This window comes from Vanellus vanellus (genome assembly GCF_965231255.1).
Source record: "Vanellus vanellus genome assembly, chromosome: 2".
In the NCBI taxonomy this organism is placed as follows: Eukaryota; Metazoa; Chordata; class Aves; order Charadriiformes; family Charadriidae; genus Vanellus; species Vanellus vanellus.
In genome coordinates, this window is record NC_138906.1 from 63,955,305 (window position 1) to 63,972,139 (window position 16,835).

A 16,835-nucleotide genomic window follows, 5' to 3' on the forward strand; every position below is an offset into this window, starting at 1 on the left:
AAATGCACTCTTACATGTTGACATATACCCATTGCATGTGCCTAAACCAGAAATCTTGTACTATAATTCATATACAAATGACATCTCACACAGCAAATAAGTTCTTCGGAAGTACAATTCTCAGAAACAGATAGTCCATGGAGAATTAGAGCACCGTTTTCTACGTGCAGCTTAAAATTTTGGTTTGAGCTTGCAAATCAATTAGAGCTTTTTATATAATCTTTTTGACAGATGAGCTTTCTCCCTTTCATGTTGTCATTCTAAAGCAGGAACAAATGAAGACGATAGTACAGTTTAAAAGGCATATATTTTCAGAATCAGTTTGCTTACTAGGCTTAAAATAACCGCATTTTTAAATCAACTTCAGGGCACTTTACAAGACTTAACCAAAAATGCATTTGAGGAATTATTTCAAGTAGAGGTTTTAAATTTGGTCACTATATTTTAAAGTTCATTCAAAAAAATAACTAAAAATCCAATTGTACATTAATACATATATACCATATATAATTATATAGGCATATACACATTTTTATACTTTAGAACACCCCACTTTCCTACATCTTTTGTCCTTGAAATATTTTTAAGTAATCCAGTACTGTGCTTCAAAGGTTCAGCTATCTTGTTCAAAACTTACAAAAGGAGTTGGGACAGAGCTGGAGATACGGATCACAATCAAGACAGAGGTTAAAGAGTCAGAGAGTATGGTAACTGGCCTACAGCAGAAGCAAGGAAAAAAGCTGCTGTTGGTTACCACCCCCCAAAATCAACCTCCAGTGCTCTTGAATGAAGGGTTGGAAATGCAGTTTACAACTAGTGGAAAAACAGACACATTCCCCTCCTTAATTCCAGTTAGTCATAGTAGGTACCTGAACATCATTAAAACAATGAGTTGCAGTGCAAGACTGTCACTATTGTGTTACCGTTCAGACTATTTCCAACTAAGTAGTTGTACTTTAACTGGTTTGGTGAGAGGTTATAAAATGTTGGTCTTCCTGATAAACTCTTTCCCCAAACAACATGAAGCCTTACAAAAGACATATTTACATATATTAAAACATGCACAAACATCCCCCCTATTGTCCAGTATTTCTCAGTCAGTGAATATCTCCTGAATAAAGCCACATCATATACCTCCTTCCCCATTAAATCCTAGTTTCGAAGCTGATAGACACTATAACATACCGGGAACCATAAGCACTCAAAAGACTTAATTTCACACCTAAAAATATTCTGCACTGGCTTGAGTTTTAATATTAATTTTATTTTAATTATCTTTGCATGTCTCTAAGAAGCTTAAAGAAGGTAAAGCAACAATCTGTATGTGTAGCGCATTTTAATTCTGATAAAAGAATTTATTTGCAGCCAATCCTTTTCTGTTGCAGCAAAATCGAATTCTTCCTTCAGTTAAGGAAAACTTTAACAGATTAGGAAATTTCATTTTTATTACTTATTAAATTTAACTACATCCATAGAATTGTTAGACCACAAAAATACTGTTTTGAAAATAGTGGAAATTTGTAAGATTATACTAAAACTTTCCAATAGACAAGTTACATACAGTATTTACTCAGCCTTTTGTCAAGGTTTTTAAAACAAACTAAACAGGTACAGAAGGAGTGCCTTAATTACAGCACTGAAAATGAATCATTGTGCAAGCAGCCACACCCTGGAAAACACTCTCCAAAGTGATAATGGTACGATACACAGGAATACACAGGAATTTTCTCCCAGCTTACTTAAAATAATATTTTTATTTTGATAGCTAATTTTTCCATAAAGCAATGTTTACAATCAATGCCATAATTTCCAAACATGCGGACGTTTTATGATCTTGCACTCTCACATATAGATGCATTATACGACTTGTTCACAATAACTGAACAAGGGTAAAGTCAGAGATCTCCAGTTCCAAGGTATCAGTCTAAGGCTCAATACATATTTGCTTGAACTTTTTAAACTACTATCTATACGCAAGTGTCTGTATATATGCAGTAAGGAATAAACTTTTCTTTATGGAAGTTATCTTTGCTCAGTTATCCTATCCTCTTCTTTAAGCAGTTATTTCCCAATGAAAGCAGAAAACATATGTTGTGGCAGGAATTACACTCAAATATTTGTCATTCAAGCCAGCTGATTGGACGAAATCTTCAGTCACAGCAACATGGTCAAGTTGCAGTCATTATGCTTGCAAGCTAAAAGCTGGATAAAATTATTCAAGTACTCACAGTTACAAGCAGCTACTGCTATCTGATTCATCTGTTGTACATAGCTTCATTCTGTATCCATTCCCAACAGTCATGCACTACTGCAAATGACATGGGTCACTGGCATCTCAGTTGGGAGAGTTAGGATGCTTCCACATGGATTTTTGCCTTCCTTGCCCCACTAGCAAAACATCTTTCCCATGGTTATTACAACAGTCCACCCACGTAGATAATCTTATTCATGAGACAGGACCAATCCGGTTACCAAAGACTGGAAATCTGACATTGCCAAATACATCTTTAAGCCAACTTCTACCATCACAACATTAATGGACTGATACAAAACAAGGAGTTGTAGTACAACCAATTCCATAAATCAGCTTCATCTCACCTCTCCCCCTTCCCACTGTTTTTGTCTGACTGGTGGGAAGTGGAGAGCATATGTAAGCTATCTACTAAAATATTTAATGCCTTCTATTGAAGCATTACAGTAAAACTCAGTTCTGCACATTCTTAATGCTTTTCTTTACCAATCTTGCTCCTTACAAAGTAAATTCTCCAGGGGCTTCAAAAATGCAATGAAGCCATCTTTGCAAAGGTTTGTGTTGAGCCCTGTTTGTTGTTGAGCACCTTCTGAGCTCCACAGTGCCCCAGTAAGCCTACCTACATCTATCTACTACTATAATCTATGGAAATCCGCTACTGTATAAGTCTAACTACTATAGCTGTAGCAGAAAACCTATTGGCCTGATACTCTGTAGACTATTTTAAGACGCAACATGAAGCGCAACAAAATTGCACATTCAAGGGAAACCATGGAGTGGGGGGAGGGGGGAAAGGAACAGTCTTTTAATCATAGAGGACCCAATTAATCAGCAACTAGAGCATGAATCATACAAGTTTTCTCTACTTGCACAGCTAAGTCAATATCCACAGCGGAAGAACCCAGAGACACATTAATCCATTCACCATGATAAAAACCAACTGGCTCAAACAAAAGGATGAAAAAAAAAGAAGGTCACACCACTACATGCTTTCCCTCCAGGCACAAAAGGTACCTTTTTGTCCAATAGTACAAATATGCAAAAAAGAAAGAATGAAAGGACAATCCATCTCAACCAAATGCTCAGACTTTGGTTCTTCAGAAGTCTCTCCTAGAAGCGTAAGCTGCAGAAAAATGATTTTTGTGTCATGCCAGCACACAGTGCCATCAGACAACAGTGCAATATGTCAGAGAATATGATATAGGTCTAAACTTTCTATATTGTGTATGTACAGAAATTTCAGTCTCTTGCCAGAGAGATCACAAGCAAAAAGAAGTATTTCAGTTTCACCAATATTTGGTAATGTGGAGAAGTTCATGCACAGATTACAGATGCAACTGCTGTTGCTGACTAAATGTTCCCTTTGGTTTCTGTCTTCTGCAAACTTGAAGACAAAAGCAATAAAACACAAACAGTTCTCTTGCTTTCCACAATTGTAACAGAATTGTATAGACTCTTCAGAGAAGATAACAAAAATAGCACTATCTTATTTGTTCATCAGTAAAATTTCTGAATTTTTGACTTACGGAAGTATTTCAAGGTTTCTTCTATCTGCTCAGTTGTTAAGTCAATATTCGCATCAGGGGAAATGAGAGGTGTATGAAGCCAGTCGTCGTGGTCATAACCATAGATTGTATCTGCTCTTAGCTTATAATGAGGCAGCTGCTCTTCCAGTAGACTGATGATTTCAACTTCAGGAAGGTTGGTACTATTGCACACATCTAGTAAGAGAAGAGGACAATCTCTGTTAGTTACTTTAAATTGAGCACCATGCATACAAGCTAGCAAATATGTCTGTCTGTTTTGACATCAGCAAGATTTTTCTGCATGTAGAAAACAGCTGGGTACTAATTGGTTTAGAAGATATGACTAGCACAAATGATCCCAAAATAGCCTATTTACTAGCAGAAAGCACAAGGGCATGGAGAGAAAAAAAACCCCAACCTCTAGAAGCAGGGGCTCATCTATTGAAGAATAAGGTAGGGGTTGGCGGGGAATAGAGAGCAAGTGAGCATTGACCAAGACAGGGTACTTACTACCTGGGTATGGAGAAAGGACTAATACACACAGGAATTTACATTTTAATGTTCTACTTGACAAATTATTCTTAGTTTGCAATCTTTACATATCTCCTTAATTTGGTCATTGAGCACAGTTCAGTACCACTATATTTTTTGCCTTTGCTGCTGGCAGATTTTTCTGAAGAAAAAGAAATCCAGGATTGCAATAGGAAACAGTGTCACAGTTTACACCTAAGATGCACTGGTAAAGTTGGAGTTGGTTGAAAGAACTTTTAGGGAACCTTTCGACACTATCTCGACCTGCATTCTGTGATATCAGTCCCTCATGTTCACAAATATATCAAGTTTGCACACAGTTTTAAAAATGGATACCGACAGCCATCAACAACTGCAAAAATGTTGCAATTAAAATTGGAGATTTAAATTTAGGACAAGAGGGAGCTTGAAAGTTTTCACACAGAAAATTCCAATTCAACATAAAAACTTTTTCACCAAAAGGACGGTCAAACATGGGAACAGGGGTGCAGAGAAGCTGGGAAATCTCCCATCTTTGGAAAGACTGGCAACTCAACTAAACAAGGCCATGAGCACTCACTTTAAAACACCTCCTTTGAGTAGATATCATAACAGATGACCTTCAGAGGCACCTTCCAACCTATAGTATTCTATAATGAAGAATTCTCTGTGCATGCGCATGTGAATACCCAAAACAGGCACGATCATTTTAAATATATATATTTTAATTACCATATAAAATTAACTACAATGCCTTGCTAAATAATTATTAGGAAACAGAGCAACCCCTGGTATGTTTCCCATAAATATTTAGGGCCTCAATCTGCACTCCTATTTCCATGCCAGGACAAAAAGAAGAGAATGCCACAGCCCCCCCACCACCACCCACACCCCCCCCCCCACCCCCACCCCACACACACACAAAATAAGAAAGAGCTATCTAAACCTATTTTAGAAGGGCAATCACAAAGGAAGGCTGCTCACATGCAGCTCCATCTTTAACCAGTGCCATAACTGTTCCTGAAAGTCACTCCACAGTAAATGGCGAAGACTGTCAAGGCCCTGAGTGCACCATAGACCTTTACTGCCCTGACTAAGCTCATCAAGGCCCAGCACCCTCTGCCCAGTGACCCAGGAGCCCCATTTAAACCCAAGCCCTCTGTCCTCCCCTGTGCAGTGCTGTGTGGTAGGTCTGTGTCCAGCTCTGTCCTCTGCTGATACTGACTCATTGCCTGAGCTTCCTGGATTGACTATAGATCCACATGGTACCTGACATTTGTCTGATGACCACCAGAGAGTCAATTTTAACTGTTACTGCCAGCACCTTTGCCCCACTCAGGGACAAAGGAATTGGGCTCTGTCAAACGAGGATCCCACGCTTCCCATCCTGTGGTCACACTCAGCTGCTGGCAGGGCTGCTCCTGCTGCTCCCTGACAAAGACACCTATTTTCATAAGAGATAAAATCATTATTGCAGGACTGATGCAGACCTGCAATTCCACTGCAAGCTAGTGTAATTAACTTCTGTCAGGGCAGGGGAAGCAGGAATGGGGAAATAACACATACTTTTCTATAGACCATCAATTACTACTTTTTTTTTTTTTTTTAATCTTTCTAATCCAGAAATTGCATTGTCATATGCATCATCTTGAGCACTTGAGATGGCAAGAAGGTTACTGTTCTATCAGACAATGGGGCAGAGGATACAAAGATGAACTCATACTGTTAATCTCCTGCCTACATCCTTTAGGGGATCCTATTGATTAAAACTAAAATCCACTTGGGAAAGTTGCACTATACCTTAGAGTCCAATGAGTCTGCTATTATCTACCACGAGGTATTCTCTGCTTTTTCATCCAGGCTGTTCTTCTAACTGCTGTACATATGTAAGTGTTCTCCAAACCTCACTGCATAAGCGGATGTGCAAAAGTTAGCAGGATTAAGTACCCTCATGTTGTAGCAATGCTATTTTTATGGAATTCCATGCAATGCAATAGTCAGCCCGCACACATCATGTTAAGAGGCCCTTGCAGCCCTCTGAGAGGACTACTTACACAGAGAAACAAGACCTGTTTTCCATGTTTCCAAAGCTGAGAGGTAACCTGTAAATACAAACTTTTCTTCTTCTCTGGCTACCTTTTTAACTGCTGACAACATCCATCTTAGTGCCTACAACCATTTGAGTTCAGAAAAGCCAGCTGATCTTCTAAAAAAACTCCTGTTCATGTCAACTAAGCATTCAAAGGTATGTGTGTGTGTATATGCATACACATAAGGATTTTTTATATATCCATATCTAAATATATTAGATATGTAGATATAGATTATATATCTTTGGGTTAGGTAATTGCTCTCACTGTCATTACTATGTGGTTCATTTTTTTTGGTGTTGTCTTGGGGTTTTTTTGGCTGAAATGTTAGTTCGCCTCTTGTGAAGAATATAAGAGTCTACACAGCCTGACTGAGGTGAAAATAAAATGTTTGAAAAATTCAAACCTTCAGTGTCTTTCTGCTTTTAATTAGTATTTCAAAAGAAATGGGCTGACTTTATAGATGAAAAGAGAAAGTTTCAGGCAAATAATTTTGTGCAGAGAAGTAAAATGGTTTACTGTGTCATAAAAACTAGCAGAAAATGGAATGCAAAAGAAGTTACCAATAAAACATAGGAACAGAAAAAAAAAAAAAAACACAACACAAAAAACCCAAACCCCACACATGCAAACACAAAAGAAACCCATACAGTTTTATCAGGGAAAAGACATCCACCAGAACATGAAGGACAGACAGTAAGTAAGTAAGAATTATTGTGGAATACAAGTTAGCCAAGACAATTTTTCTATTCTATCATATAACAAATCTTGAGTGTTTCTGAGCAATTCAAAAGGTCTAACAACTGGAAAAGATATTAATGAGTAACTGGAAAGGCAACTTATTATGATGCTATTGTCATTAACTTCTACTGTGATTTTAAAATCTGTATACCAGCAGGAAACAGAGGCAGGCTCTGATGTAATTGCCTAATTAGAAAAACAGGACACTGTAATTACACTTGTGTATGACTAAACATTAGTTCACCATTTAAATCAGAGCAATATTCTCAGTGCTACAATTACAGTCTTCCCCTTCACTTTTTCACCCCTCCCTTTTCTGAGGTGCAGTCACTTGTCATGAGAAGTTATGCCCACTAACACCATCCCCCATCCTGAAACACCAGTTAACATTTTATAGTAGACGCTGATTGTGCTTCCAGATAGTTTTTATGAATAATTCTGATTAAATGGCAAAGATACTGTAACTTAAACAAGTTGTCTACTCAGAATACCTAAGACATCATTTATGTTTTATGATCAAGTTAACTGAAGGTCAGCAGGAAAAAAAACTCCAACTGTTGCACTTGCTCTTACCCTACATGGTACTTTCATTTTATTGAGTTAAATATAACACAATAAACCTAAGAGAATTAATTGAGCATTAATAAAAGCAATACAACAAAATGTAGTTGAACTATATCCTCATAAGTTACTCTTATAGATTTTGTCTAAGCAATTTTAAATTGTAGTTTTCTGGACATCCTTGGCAAATAGAAACTTCTACAAGCAAATTACAAAAACTCACATAGCTAAATGAATTATGAACTCATGATTCTTACTAAAGTATGGGTCATTCCAGGTTCTGCTTTTGAAAGACAAGAGTTAAGAAAGATTTTCTAAGGTTCTTGCATACTGTAGAAGTCTGCAGCTTTTATTACTTTCTAGAAATAGTTTTATATAAACAAATAAAATGTTTTCATTCTTTTCCATATTATTCTTGCAAGTAATGCATTCTAGTGCTCTCCTTTCTTCATAGCTTAAACATGGCACATATACAAACACCCACACCTCTTTTTGGTGCAAAATATATTCCTCCACACCCTATTCCTCAGAAGATAAAGTTCCTTGGTCTGCTTTACAAGATTTTTTTGACATTATTTCTCTGTATGGTTTCTAAATGAGATTAAACCAAATTCTTTCAGACTTCTTTTTTTCCCCTCTGATGATTTTATTGCTTCATTTCTAATCTACCCCTTCAATAAAGAAGATGCAAAACTGGGAAGAACACTCCCATTGAGCTCTATTCTGCATTTTTTCTTCTTACTTCAGTACCTCTTGGGTAATTATTAATGGATTACTTATTATCTTGTTCCATATCTTTTAATACATTGGCATTTGACTGACTGGCGCATTTCCCCTTCTCTGAGCATCTTAAACCTCTCCACCATCTCCCTCACAACTGAAGACAGCCACTAAAGGTTCACTGATTGTTTCAGCTTGTTTACATTTCCTTAGATGAATTATTAGACTTACTAATCTGGACAATTTTGATTATTTCATCTGTTCCCTCCCCTCTAGCCAACACCTCTATCCATTTAAAAAGTCATAATTTTTAGGGCAACCAAGGGAGGATAAGAATACACTCAGTTATTTTGGGATGTACACTTACACCTCTCCTTTGCTGACAAGTGAGCAAGGAACTGATCAAACAGAAAATGGAGTGAGAGGTCTAAAACAACAGGAGCTGACCGTATCGAAGGGGCACAGCACCTCAAGGACTGCCACTCCCCCTCTGTGCACATAACATCACCCAGTTCATAAGATATTGTGCAGGGTGCTGTCACCTACTGCCATTTTCATCATGCACTCACACAGCCATGCAATACATTAGGTCACTTCCCATACAGTGTTAAACGTATATATTCAGCTGTCAGTGTTATGTGGATAGGAGGAACTACGCCAGCACCTCATGACAAAGCAACTCAACTTCAGTTGAACTAACTTCAACTCAAGCTAAGCTCAACATGAACCACACGTAGACAGATTTGAAGATCTCATTCCAGACAACACGGTCACCTAAAGCAGCTCACCTGTCAAACTCCATTACCTATCAGGCTCTTGGGTTTCACCTGTTTACAGCTATGACTCAATAGTCATATCTTACTGTAGAAATGAAACCTAGCTTGACTGATAAACAAGGAGCACCTATTTCAGCAGCAACTTTCACACAAAAGTAGTGATAAATTCAGATAAAAGAACCTAAAACAAAGAGAAGGGAAGGGGGGGGGGGGGACAGGGACACGGGGGGCAAACAACACTGGACACGGACAGACACAAGACAAAAAAGAAAACCTGCGAGCATACACAAAACACGTACAAGGAGAAGACACACCCTAAAAATCTCAAACCCTGTCATCTCCATGAGTTTTTAGAAACCACTATAACATAGCTTATCAGTAGAGTCATTGCATGGAACATAAAATATTTATTTTGTATCTGTCTGAATTCTGGTCCAAACTATCCTCAATCTTTATGGTTTTATTGGTTTGTTTTCAAGCAGAGGCTCCTCTTTCAAGGTTAAAAGGACTTCCAGGTCCCTGCAGAACCTGCTGGCAGGAGATGCTGCCACCTGGCGTTAAGAAGTGCTTCATTACCCGAACCCCTAAACCACCAATGACATTTTTGTCAGCCAGTTTCTCGTTTACAGCCCATTGATGTAAATGAAGCAAAACAATTTCTCATAAACCTAACCTTGCCATGAACCATGCTATGGTCAGGGTTGTGCTCAAGAAGGGAGAGGCCAGAACACACCAGTCAAGACAAGGAAGACCACAAAACAAAACTACCCAGAGACAGCATCATTCCCAGAGCACCGTCCTTCAGAGCTATGGTCCTGATGAAGGCCAACACCTTGCAAACATGCTGTGCTACCCTTAAGTGCCTCCTCCGAGAAAAGGGAAACAATTGCTGTGCAGAAGCAGCTTGTTCAGCACAACAGCTACACTCTAGGTGTGACCTTGGGGAAGCGCTGGGCTACTTAGCAACTTTCAAAACACAAGCTTTGATCATCAGGTTGTATCACCCACCCACCCTTAACTTCTTCCAGGGGACTCCACTGCATCACACCCAGCAGCTGATACTGAGCCCACAGTCAGAAAGGGACAGTCTAAATACCCTCTCCTTCTTAAACAAAAGAAAACCCCAAAAAACCCACAACCCAAAACAAACAAACAAAAAAACCCACTAAACAAGAAGGCCTTAGTAGTCACTTATAGACAAATTCTTTCACTTCCCAAAATAGAATTAAAACATTGTAACTCATCATAACCTTTTGAGGCAGGTGAGAAAAGGGAAGTACATAAGAGTACAGCAACAGATACACACGAGAGAAACAAGGAAACTCTCTGGAGAAAGCAGGAAGAATGAAGAGGTCTACTACTTTACTAGAGGGAGCCACCTATTCCTCTCCCTGGTTTTCAGTCCTGTCCCATTTCCCATACACATACTTCACTCCCCCTTGACACTTAGCTCTCTAAAGTTTAAAACAGAGAAACTTCTTTGAAAAAAATTTTTGAAAATGGCCAGTCAATACATAAATTATTTTTTAAAAAAAAAAAAAAGAAAAACGCACACAATACCTGTAAATGGTCAATTCCAGTGCTGGCTCCCTACTAGTTAAGTAAAAGGAAGGTTTCTCTGGAGGATGAGGCTCCTGCATGGAGGCTAAAGTCCAGCCACATGTAATGCAAGAAATTAAAGTTCATCAACTTGAGGCCATTTCATGCTAAGCACGAGTGTATCTTGACTGCTGATTTTACTTCATGTGATGCATATACACATAGAGAACACAAAGTCTACATCCCTTCTCAGGAACCAAGGATCACTAAGCACTTGGCAAATTTTGTATCTCTGTATGTAAAATGACATAAAATTCTATAGTACATGTACTGTCACACAAGAGAGCATTAGATTTTTCTACTACTTAAGCAGGAGGTGCACCGTTTAAAATTCGCAGTGTATTCAGTATCTCCCCCATTTCAAAAATGGTGAAGAAATATGCAACTCCATAACGTGAAAAGTTATCCCATTCCATTGGGCTGAGAAAACTCGGGAAACTGCTTCCATGAAAAGTCACCTAATCTAGCTCAACAACCAACCAAGAGGCCATGACCACATTAGGATTCTCCTTTCTCAGCAGACCACAAGCTTAAAGCCTATTCATATTCCAGGGGTGGAAGCAACAGAGACAAGTCTTTATCCAAATTCTTTTCCAGCAGGTATTTCACATCTGCTTGAAGAAGCCCGATAGCCTCATTTGCACAATGTTTTCTGTCCTTTACACAATCACAGAATGGAGTGAACTAGTCATTACCACTGTGAACAGATCTACATAAAAATGAAATGCAAAAGGTAGATAAGAAACTTCAACCTCACAATTAGGCTGCTAACTAGTCTACTGAAAAGAGAAACGTAGCCTGTAGTCATCCATTATTTGAGTTCTACAGGCATTAAGTACTAACTGGGGTCCAGAATTAAGGTATTTCTTGAACATTATTTAACAATTACTCTGCACCTATAATAGGCAAATCCCCAGAACTCACCATATTCATATTCAATTTCTGTTCTAGGATGACCAGAACATGGCTAATTATACTGAAGTCTTACAAATACTACTGCTGAATTCAGAACCGCACACACACAATGCATGTGTTTTAATGTAAAGTGTGTGATTAGCTTCTAGGGCAAAGAAAGTTACTTCTAATAAAAAGAAAATTCACCGTCCCCCCATCTCAGTGACTTGCCCAAAGGGAAAGGCAGCCTGAGCATTCTACACATCAGAAGTCTCATTGCTGGCTGTAAAGTCAAACTGCTGGAAGTAAACCTCTTCAACAAGAAAGCCGTCTCGTACCTTTAAAACTCAAGACTCCTCAAAACAGCCATGACAGCTTCTGTAACTTGACCGGCATGACAGGATTTTGGAATTGCAAGTCTTGCCACACCTTTAACCAAACCTACATTTAAGCAGTGGTTCTTCTGCCTCTAAACATGGAAAATACTGCATGAAATCCAGTCTTCCATGGGAAAATAAAAGACCCCATGACAACCTCAGATATTCCCATTCTGGGCTGCCACAGCAAGGCTTCAGCTGACCTGTAACTCAGTACCACCCACAATGCTTTCTCTCTTCCACACGTAGATCGCAACTGGACTTCCCACCTTGTGTAGATGGGGCACCACAGGAAAGGCAGGTGGTATTTATGGTAGCCAAGTAGGCACACCGAATCATGGAAAAGGAATTCTGGATGATAAGTCCAGCCTGTGGAGAAGAATGAAGCACCCATACAGGGATTCACATCATCTTCTCTATATAATACCATGTGTAACTTCAGTTTTTTGCCACTTCATATTTTAATACATACAAACATCACCTATAAGAGCAAGGTTAGGAGTTGTAGGAGAAAGACTTTCAAGACTTTGCTTTTCTTCCCCTCTCCCACCCTCTTTTCCCTAAACAAATACAGGTTCATCACTGAAAAAGAAAGCATCCTTTCTCCCCAAAAGTTTTAAAGGATTTGTGCAAAAGCGATGAAGCTGCACAGAACATAATCACAATTCTTCCTTTCCTACAAAGGAGAACTGTTATGAAGGATCAGATCATTCAATATTATCCAGAAGAGTAATGTGGTGCAGGAAAAATCATTACAAACAGGCTGCCAGCTGAAAAGGAAGAAAAAATGCTGTTTCTTCAGTTCTGCCACAGCAGGCAAGGGTCAAGCCATGGAACTGTCTTCTCAGATAAGTCACTGGACTCAGCCTACATCTGCATTTTTGGGTACATAAAGCACTATTCTTTCCCGCATGCTACCTTCCTTGGTAGGAAATTCTACTTAAATTTGACAATTGAAAGCATATTGAAGAAGTAAACCAGGAGAAAACTTGGCTTAACCAAACACACCAAATAAATATTGTGACAAACCTGGGAACATTAAAGCTAACAAAAGTAAAACTGCTAGAAACTGCAGTTCTAATGCGAAGAATGTCCTTGTTTATTAGGTTAAAGTCTCCTTGCTTTGGTTTAAACCTACACACACATTCCTGCTGGGTATAAAAAGGTGAGACAGATCTTGGTGATGAGAGGCCATTAAACTATTAGGTCCGTACTGCATATTATGCCATAAATTTAAATGAATTTTGCTTCCGTATGGAAATGTTTCTCCCTGTAGATAAATGCAGCCATACTCGTGCTTTTATTTTTACATTAAACAGAAAAGAAAAGGAAACTCCACCACCACAGCTATTCTTTTAGAGCAAGAACAAAAGCTATTCATGTATCAAATGCATGCTGGCAACGCTCTGTTCAACAGCAGTAAGAACAAACACATTCATTAACCATTAGGATCTTCCAGCTGCCAAGACAGACTGAGAATGACTCAAAAATCCATTGATAGATCACTGAGGTCGGAAAACCCTGAATAGCAATTGTCCTGCTTTTGCTTGTTGTTCAGCCCAGCTACAGAATGTGCCAGCCCCTAAACAATGGCTGTCAGTGAAGCTTTAGAATCACAAGCAAAACATAATTCTTATGTAGCTTGCTCTTTACAGATGTTGACTTTAAAGGGAAAATTTGTTGATTCGTGATGGACACATACCCGTACATTGAGGGAGAAAGGTAAAGCTGCACTCAGTTAGCATGTTATGCAGGTAAATTATGGAATAAAAGTATTTTCACATATTTATATACACCAATAATCAAGTGTAGCTTTTTAGTATTCCAGTACTACTTAAGCACACTACAACAGGAAAACAAAAACCACAAAACAATCAAACATCCCCAAAAAATCCACTAGGCACTTGCCTTCAGGAGTTCTTTCTGCAAGGAACAAACCTGGAACACTGATGAATACTTACTGCTCTTGCTCTTCCCTACCCCAAATAAAGTAGACATTTAGAAAGACAAGTGCTTCCAAAACAAGGGAAATCTAGAAACAAACTAAATAAAGGTCCCACTGGACTTCAGTAATTCCTGCAGTTGCTTTTACAGTAACTCTGGAAGTGACAGTTTACACTAAAAAACATACACTCCTCTTCCTAGTATGATAAAAGTAATCAAGAGGGCTGGATAAGGAGCATAGCAGTAGCAGCAGATTTCTGCTGGGGAGGAGGGGCAGAGAACAAACCACCACACAAAACCAGCCCACCAAACAAAAAAAGAAAAACACCAAAAAGATCATTCCTTCAAACAAAAAAAAAGTATGCCTGGGATACAGACTAAAAGGTAGCATAACAATTTGTCACAGGAGAGGAATTAGAGAAAACATTAAGTTATTGGCAAAGGGTAAGAGCTGGAAAACAGCTGATGGGAAGCCAGGGTGGGGGGAAGGAAGGAGAAGCTGTGTGAAGTTGACTGACAACCCACCAAAAGCCAGCCAGAAAATTCAGAGGCAATGATGCAGCAGGAATAGACAATAAGATCATTTTGTTAAGAGTACACTAGGCAGAACTAGTCAGACTCATAGAATAGTTCCAGTCATGCTGAGGGAGCAATCTCATTTTAATAGGACTAGCATTTCTGGTGTGCTTTAGAGAAAGAAAAAGTGCTCAGAATTTAGCAATATCTGCTTATAGGAAGTGGCTGGAAAGAACAGCAAGGAGAGACCATAATTAAATCAAACTTATGAGATGAGACTGCTGACAGCAATAGCAAAGTAAACAAACTGAGGTAAGAGCCCATGTTCTCAAAGTTTTTAAAGGAGAGACTGAGAAAGCTGGGGTGTGAAAATGGTGGAGGTTTTTCAAAATCATTAAGATGAAATCATAAGAGGAATGAAGAACTGATATCCACCAAATCCTGCATAACTAGAAAAACAAATACTGGCAGAAACCAGCGAGAAATAGGTTTAAGTACCACTGCACACAGCCAGCAAAACCCATGAACTTTCATGGTAACACAATCAGCAGATTCAGAAAGGTTTTAGACAAAGTCACACACATGGTCCAACACTAAGTAGATGCTAAAAGAACTAGGCAGGGATGTACTCTATATCCCTAGTGCAACAGCTCTGTGTGATGGGAGATACTTACGCTGAGAATGAATTACTGAGAGTGGCTGCGCGCGTGCTCTCCATACCCAGCTTCTGCTGTTGCTGGAGTCAGAAACACAATCCTGAGCCAGCTGGTCCAACCCAGGAGAGCATTTCTTACATTCTTAATTTGAGTTCCAGCTCCACCAAGCAGTATCTTACACCTCTTCTCTCCTATTAACAAAACTGAGAAAAATGTGGAAGTACTCCAAAACAGGAACTGAAAAAGAAGCAAGTGCTAGAGCAAGTTTATGCTGTGTAGGGAACAACCACTAGAAGAGAAAGGTATCCACAACAGAACTCGGAGAGGTTCAAATAGAGGTAAGACATTCAAAGCTGTTACTATTTTATCAATACTTTTGTAACCATTTAGTCCTTAGAGGACAACCACCCAAATACCAAGCACAACCAAAGCAGCCTGTTCAATATTCTCAGAATACCAAGCATGCAAGGTCTGGCAGTATCTCACACACCCAAAGCAGGACAGCCACAGATACAGTATTTTCCCATCTTCCACATAACACCAGTAAAGCATTCTAGTAACAACCTGTATTACCAAAATCCGTAAGAAGTTATCTTAGAGCAGTCATGTTTCATCAGACTCAGAACAGAAAGCATAGAAATTCAGCCTTTCAAACAAAACCAAGAATTGGTGGGGACGGATGGACAGGACTGGAATGGAAATTCTATATGCCCTAGGCATACCCTTTAAAATTAAGTGACTACAGAAGAAGCGGTCAGAATTATGCTGGTTATCTGTAGGATTAGTTAGCCATCAAAACTGGCTGACATTGCCATGAAGACCAGTACCATTTGATGGTGGAGAATAGAAGCTGTTTCATATGCAAACATAATCAAAGCCTGAATAAGGATAGAGGCAGGACAAAAATCCAGAGAAAACTTTCTGCACCCAAATGTCTTTGTTGCTAGGAGACCGCATGAGGCTTGAGAGAAAGAAAAAGTTGGTTTCTCTGCATGTTATGACTACCCACCATTGCAGTCGGTGCAGTAAGGTAGAAGTTACACTATCTGCAAGGTCAAACAATACCAACCCTTCTCAGAGACACTTCCCAGCTGAGAGAAAAAAGGATTTCATTGTTTGACCCATGCAGTGATGTAACTTTATTAAAAAAAAAAAGAATCAACTTATGTTAATTACAAACAAAATAAAGACACAAAACAGGTTGTCACCACAAAGAATTTCCCAAGAACCCTCAGGGAATTGCCCAGAACAGGACAGCCAGAGAACACACCCCTACATGCACTTGGAAAGAGTAATTAGTACAATGAACAAGTGAACCATGCAAACTAATGAAGGAGCTAGCCAATTAAATCACAGTCCATTCATTCCCTCCCTTTTCAGAGAACGATGAAGGAAACCTACATGGCATATTAACCAGTTAGCTCTTGGATTACAAAGTATATCATGCCAAAAATCATTGCGAATAGCAAGACTTCAGACATGAGAAAGCAGACTGAAAGTTAACTTCCTGAAGATGGCTAACAATATTGTGTTATGCACATTTAAAGAGAAACAAAGAAAAAAAACCAAAACAAAAAAAAACAAAACAAAACAAAACAAAAAAAAAAAAAAACAAAAAAAAAACCCCAAACCTCTGGCAGCCAGACATCCGCCACAAGAGTAAATTTATACTCC

The 16,835-nt window shown here is 38.8% G+C and overlaps 1 protein-coding gene across 1 annotated transcript in view; it reads right to left on the reverse strand.

Moving 5' to 3' along the window:
- Positions 1-16,835, reverse strand: part of TRAK1 (trafficking kinesin protein 1) — a 115,769-nt gene that overhangs the window by 68,937 nt on the left and 29,997 nt on the right. Inside the window, exon 3 of the mRNA XM_082498974.1 lies at positions 3,778-3,972. The gene's annotated coding sequence lies outside the window, so the exon portion shown is untranslated. The remainder of the gene's footprint in view (positions 1-3,777; positions 3,973-16,835) is intronic.